The sequence below is a fragment of the Podarcis filfolensis genome, assembly GCF_964270895.1.
Source record: "Podarcis filfolensis genome assembly, chromosome: 8".
Taxonomy (NCBI): domain Eukaryota; kingdom Metazoa; phylum Chordata; class Lepidosauria; order Squamata; family Lacertidae; genus Podarcis; species Podarcis filfolensis.
Window position 1 is genome coordinate 65,116,206 of NC_139611.1, and position 6,000 is coordinate 65,122,205.

At 43.2% G+C, this 6,000-nt stretch overlaps 1 protein-coding gene across 5 annotated transcripts in view; it reads right to left on the reverse strand.

Annotated features, from left to right (window-relative positions):
• Positions 1 to 5,409, reverse strand: part of PHACTR4 (phosphatase and actin regulator 4) — an 83,941-nt gene extending 78,532 nt beyond the window's left edge. The window contains exon 1 of one of the 5 annotated variants that reach the window (XM_083627141.1): positions 5,313 to 5,409. The gene's annotated coding sequence lies outside the window, so the exon portion shown is untranslated. Of the gene's footprint in view, positions 1 to 5,211 lie in introns of all 5 variants that reach the window. The other 4 variants (XM_083627146.1, XM_083627142.1, XM_083627140.1 and 1 more) reach the window with 4 other exon arrangements.
• Between the last annotated feature and the right edge of the window lie 591 nt (positions 5,410 to 6,000).

A 6,000-nucleotide genomic window follows, 5' to 3' on the forward strand; every position in this document is an offset into this window, starting at 1 on the left:
GCTTTTTCTCCTTCATCTCTTGGTGGCTTCTGATATTGCCGACCACAGTACAGTGGTACCTCAGATTACATACGCTTCAGGTTACATATGCTTCAGGTTACAGACTCCGCTAACCCAGAAATAGTGCTTCAGGTTGAGAACTTTGCTTCAGGATGAGAACAGAAATCGTGCTCCAGCGGTGCGGCAGCAGCGGGAGGCCCCATTAGCTAAAGTGGTGCTTCAGGTTATGAACAGTTTCAGGTTAAGAACGGACCTCCAGAACAAATTAAGTACTTAACCTGAGGTACCACTGTATCCTTCTTGGGGGAAGTGCGGATTGGGGGGGGGCTGTACTTTAGTGGTCCCACTCCTACCTCTAGGGTTGTTTCCAGAAAGTAGTTATGGAAGGCTACTGCTCAGCATCAAGGAAGTTCTCCTGTGATATCCTGTAGGGGTCCCCCGTGCTATTTAATATCCATATGAAACTGCTGGGGATCTGTCATTAGGAGATTTGAAGTGAGGCAACACCCATATGCAGATGGTGCCCATTGATATCTCTCTGTTCATTCTGAATCAGAAAAGGCGATCCAGGTGCTAGACCAGTGCCTGGAGATGGTGAAGGACTGAGATGGGGCAATAAATTGAAGCTGAGTCCTGAAAAGAAAGAGGTGTTAAGAGCCCTAAATTCTTAAGTCCAAGAGGTGAGGAAGTGGCCTGTCCTGGATGGGTTGCAGACCCCTGCTAGGGGCAGGTCCATAGTTTGTGGGTGCTCTTGGATTCAACACTGTCACTGAAGTTCTCAGGTAGCATTGGTTACTAATAGAAACTTAACTGGCCTGATCCACACCTTCTGGACAAACGTGTGGATCAGATCATAATAAACATTCTAACTGCAATTGTTACCGTATATGATCGGATCAACACGTGTCCAGGAGGTGTGGATCAGGCCAGTTAAGTTTCTGTTAGAATTCACAGAAACTGAATTCCACAAGCATCCCCATTGACTGTACCAAAGCCTTTAGCAACCTTGTAAATACACCCACAAAAGTCACTAGCCTCCAAAACCTTTTACTAGTCTGCTGCGTGTTAGCAGAGGAGTAATGTGCAGCTCTTGTCCCTCTTGTAGAAACCTGCTGCACCTCTGTACTGGAAACCAAAGCAGGAGCTTTCTTCCTCTGGCAGCTTGATTAGTTTCTATGCTGAACACAGAGGAGGGACAAAGTTTTCAGTCCCTCATATGCCTACACATAGCTCACTTACCTGCACCCAAGTCCATTTTCAATTATGGCTCCCAGGCTAGTGCTCAAATGCAAGACTGCCAGTGCCTACAAACACCCTTCTAGAGAGAGAAAAAATACTAAGATGTTTTGAAAGCACTTTACAGGGTGGGGTGGTGGGCAATGATCTTGATACTGAGAACTGGAAAACAGAGAAAAGGTTGAAGGAAGCAAAACACAACTACTACCGATAAGTTGCTTCCCTGCATCCCATAATGATTGCTACCAGTAGCCAAGGGTGGCTTCCTAGCAATTCCTTCCACATGCCAATGCCTGCCATTTTGCAAGCTGCTCTCTGGCTTTTGACCCACCCTACTTTCTCCAGACACTTTATAAAAGTTAAAGCCTTTGGCTTTCCAAATGCAGTGTTCAGAGTTACTATCTGAGCAAACATCTGGTCAAGAATGAAGGGAAGTTCTTTCAGTGGCTTTTTTAAAATACCGCAATAAGTCTTTGGGAATAGAGGAAGCCAAACACTTGAAATTAAATAAATAAATGAGGCTCACCACTTAAGTCATTCATAACAGCAGCACCGCTACTGTCATACAGCAACACCCAAAAACAACCCTTATCTCAAAGGACTCAGTGAGCACTGCTAATTAACAGCTAAAAATAAACGTTAGGAAAAGCAAGTTCTTTACTCAAAGGCAAGCTCTGATTGTCTCAGAACATTCTACCTCTCGTGTGCTTTAAAATAAATGCAACAAAAGAGTAATATACATTTAACAAAGGGGGTATTGATCTAAGAGACATATTCAATAATGGAGCTATAAAACTTTGATGACACAACCCAGTCACAGTTGAACACTTTGAAGTCCAAAGGTACCAGAAGTGCCTCTTCCCCTGAAAATTAAGCATGTGCTGAGATATCTCCCCCTGAAGTTAAAAGGATTTCAAACTTTAGTTGGGACATCTCTTTTGCATGTATATATCTCTATCTCACCTTTCTTTCATGGAGCTCAGGGTGACACATATTCGCTTTTCCTTCCTTCATCCCAATTTCATTCTTACAACCACCCTATGAGGTAAGTCAGGCTGAAAGAGTGTGACTAGCCTAAGGTCTTATGATTGAGATGCACAGCTGGGATAGGGGGAATTGAACCCATGCTACCCAGCCTAGCCCAATGCTCTAACCATGACATTAACTTATTTTCTAAGCATTCATTACTTCCTGCAGACTTAAAAGGGAAACTCTGTGACTTACTGATTAAAGCCCTTACTTTTGCACTTCCTAGTTCATAAATTTTGAGCTCCTTGCAAAGCATATCCCTTCTGTTTGGCATGCATTTCACTGTCAATAACAAACTAGCTTTAGTTAACTCCACATGTTTCCTTTATTAAGGTTGGATTTTCTCAAGTTTATGCCACAATAAATCTCTTTTTAAAAACATATTGCTTTTGAGGCTACAGACATAACACATATCCCTCTAGAATTTATATATCAAGTTAACAGCAATTGTCACCTAATTTTATTAATACCTCAACATCACCAATCTCAGTGGCTACCATCAAGAACAGCTGCACATGACCAATATACAGACCTATTTTGCTCGGTAAAAGTGATTTGCTTCCCAAGATTATCAAATTAAACTAGAGATTAATTTAACTGGTGGTTGAATGAAGTAGAAAGTCTGCATAATCACATACTTCTAATCCGATAGGACAGAAACAAAGATGCAATCACAGTCTAGATCAGCTCCTCAGCAGCAATTTATATTCCCACTCAGCTCTTCTAATGGAAGCTCTGTCTTCTTACTATCTATGACTAGCTAAAACTAAAAAATCTCAATTTACAACTGAAGAATCACAACCATTATTTTCCAGTCTTCATTTTCAGAAACAGTAGCTGGCTGTGTGTTGATTTGACCTATTTAATATGCATTCCCTCCATTTTGTGGAAAAGCATTACTTCCTGCTCCATAAGACTGTAAGAGTTAACACATTAAGCATTTGCACACCTCTGTCTTACTTCCCATATTTGGGGTTAGGGAAGAACATTCTTGAACGTGAAAACTGAGATACAGAAAAAGGGACCTGAAACAATTATTTCATTCTTACCGACAACCCAAACTTTTGCACACTGCACAAGTATGACATACCCCAGTCAAGCCCAACCTGAGGTTGGCACAACACAATCCAAGGTACTCAAAAGGGTTTAATAATCCCATTGGAAGAAAACAGTAAAAAGATAGCATGTTTAGTCCACAGCAACAATATGTTTACATGAGTCATGTGAATAAAAAGACTTGATTAAAGACACACCACATGAAAAAGACAAAAGATACCCCAGGAAACCAACATTGAAGTGCCTAAATAAGTGACCCCCTTTTTGAAAAATGTAGAATAGTCATCTCCCAATTCAGTATTCTGAGAACAAGGACACTTCCCTAAGTAGGTAAAAATATGTTAAGAATCTAATCTTAGATACAGATGCCTAGAAGCACAGATCCTCCACTGCAACATAAAGGATAGCAATTTCCATATCATGGGCCAACATCCATTTAATTAGGTCCAAATGGGATGGTGGGCAGCACAGTACATTTAAAGGTTGGGAAACTCTGGATGAGGGAAGAATTGACTAAAACATTCACTTTTTATGGGGGGGGGCAGATTAAGACATAGTTTGAATACTCCCACATTTGCAAATGTAAGTATTTAATTTTTAAAAATAAATACAGTATGCTGCCTCTCCTGAGGCTTAATGCAGCTAGAAACATTAAACGATTAGGGTTGCTTCCTTTTCTTAGTGTAAAACAGAGGAAGATACCAGCATCCCAAAAGTTTACTGTCTGTCTCACACAGATTCCTCTGCTTAAGTTCAAGCAAGCCACATCTATTCTTCCCAATAAATTTCATAATTTGTTTACAAGTTAACAAACATGCTCAGATCAGTTCATTAGGGTAAAAAGAGAATACAAAGACAAATCTCACTTTCTGAGCTACAAAACAACCACAAATCAACCAGCTACCCTTCAAATTGGTCTTTTGAGGCATTCAAGTCAGTCTTTTGAGGCATTCAACATATACAGCAACATATTTTCATCTTGTACTGGCAGATACATATTGAGACAGACACACAGACACACACACACTTCCAAAAGTAAATACAGGACATCACTCTTGATTTAGTTTTTTGTAACACACTGAAAATTCAAGAGGAGAGTTCCCTTTTGGCATGAGTGGGGAGAAAGAGCCAATATACTTGATAAAACACAACAGTCAAAGTCAGGGAGGGGGCAGGGAAGACGAGCGATGAGTGAGGGGTCATGCAAGTCACTCAGAATGCATTTGGGGGGCAGGGGGCACAAAAGGGAGGTCACCTAGTGACAGGAAGGCACTGACAGATCAACTACCACCTTATATTAGAAGAGGTGGGTTAATACCAGAGGCAGAGAGCGAGAGAGAGAGAAATAATGAGAAATTCCTCATTTTTTTAATGATGGATGCAAGATACTATAAGGGCTGAGGGAGCTGATAGAATTCAGGAAAAAGACAGTGAATTTGGACGGGCAGATGTATTCATTTGTTTAAAAGAGTTACAGCCCGCCTTTCAGAAGCCTCTTTACAAAACCAGCCACAACACAGATCATGTCAACCGATTGAAAATGAGCGGTTAACAACACGGGGAAAGCAGATCTGTTGATGCGAATGCATTAAAAAAAAAAAAAAAAGCAGCAGCAGCTCGGAAGGATTAAGAAGGAGCAGGAAGCAAAGACCCTTGCAGCGTCTGAAAGGGAGGTTGGCCAATTAGAAAAGCGGGATGTGGTGGGGAGTTGGCTGTAGGGATAAAAGAAAGCAAATGCCCCACCCACCCCTCACAGAAAACTAAAGTGGCGAAAACAAAACAAAAGAGTATTGGGGGGGGGGCTGCGAGAGAGACCCCCTCGCTTCTCACTGAGAGCGGGGATGAGAATTAACTGTCGGCTAAACTTGTTCACTTTTCTCACTCACTCACCTGGAGTCAGATGAGGGGAACCAGCAGCACCTCCTCACCTGGCGAATTCCTGCCTGGACGGCCGGGCGGCCGGTCCCTACCCTCACTTCACTCCAACTCACCTCACCTCGCGCCACCAACAACGCCGCCGCCGCCTCTTTCTGAGAGTCCCTCAGGGGCTGAAGGTCCCCGTCGCCACCGCCGGAAGCCCCGCTCCTGGGAAGTGGGGGGGGGGTGAGGCGCGCGGCATGACGGGACTTGTAGTTTACGGCGAGGCCCCGCCCCCGCCCGCGGGGGATCAAGGACGCCGGACAGGTGAGGTCAGGAAGGAGGACGGGCCAGGAAGACGGGTGCTTCGTCGTCTGGTTTCGTGCGGAAAGGAGGCTTAGTGGGGGGCGGGGGATGCTGCCTTGTCACTAGACGGACGGGCTTCTCCGGAGGGAAATAAGTTCAAGTTATATATATAGTTCAATAAGTTCAATCTACATATATATAGCGCAGAATACATTTTGCAGTTGGGATGATGATGATGAGTTATAACAGCCGAGGGCTTTGTGGCGCCTTAAAAACTTGGCAAGGGTATGAGATTTCGTGGGGTAAACTAGTAAACTAGTTCACGAAAGTTTATGCCACTGTACGCCAATGCGGCACAGACTCCTTGCAGTTTTTGCTGCAGGTGCCCGATATGATTCCTAATAATAATAACAACAGTAGTATTGCAGTTAGGCTAGTATTGCAGTTTTCAGTGCGATCCTGTACATGCCTGCTCAGAAAGATGCTCCATTCATTCAGGGAGCTTACTCCCAAGTA